Raw genomic sequence first — 763 nt, 5'->3', positions numbered from 1 at the left:
CCGCCTTCGATAAAATCGCATTAGATATAATGGGACCATTGCCCACAACCGACAAAGGAAATACACACATTTTAACAATTCAAGATTTACTTACAAAATATTCAGTAGCAATCCCTTTGAGCGAAACAACCTCATTAGCAATAGCAGACGCCTTTACAAAGAATTTTATTTGCATTTATGGAGCCCCCAAAGCTCTTCTAACCGATCAAGGTTCTAATTTCTTAACCTCTTTAATGAGGAACCTTTCAAAAAAATTCGGCATTAAACAATATAAGACAACAGCCTATCACCCTCAATCTCAAGGCTCCATTGAAAGATCGCACCATTCACTAGCGGAATATTTGAAGACACAAATTACAAAAGAAAATAATTGGGACGATTATTTGAATTTGGCTATGTTTTCCTATAATACAAGTATCCATGAGAGCACTCAATACACACCCTTCCAACTAATTTATGGACAAATACCTCGCCTTCCCTCATCACAGAAAACACTTGATGAAAATTTATAACCAACGTATCAAGAATACCTTTCCGATTTATTCCAACATTTACAAAAAACTCAAGAAGAGGCTAGGCAAAATTTAATCAAATCAAAAGAAAGAAATAAACACTATTATGATAAACGCATTAACCCTGCGAACTTTAAGGAAGGAGATTTCGTATTTTTATTAAAAGAACCCAGTAAGGGAAAGTTTTCTGACCAATACACTGGACCATACAAAATTCTAGAAGTTCTACTAAATAATAATGTTACCATCCA

This window comes from Odontomachus brunneus, unplaced genomic scaffold, assembly GCF_010583005.1.
Source record: "Odontomachus brunneus isolate Ranch 3 - 2012 unplaced genomic scaffold, Obru_v1 Obru_scaffold_263, whole genome shotgun sequence".
Classification (NCBI taxonomy): domain Eukaryota; kingdom Metazoa; phylum Arthropoda; class Insecta; order Hymenoptera; family Formicidae; genus Odontomachus; species Odontomachus brunneus.
The sequence above is the reverse complement of the archived record's forward strand: the minus strand, read 5'-3'. Positions refer to the sequence as shown.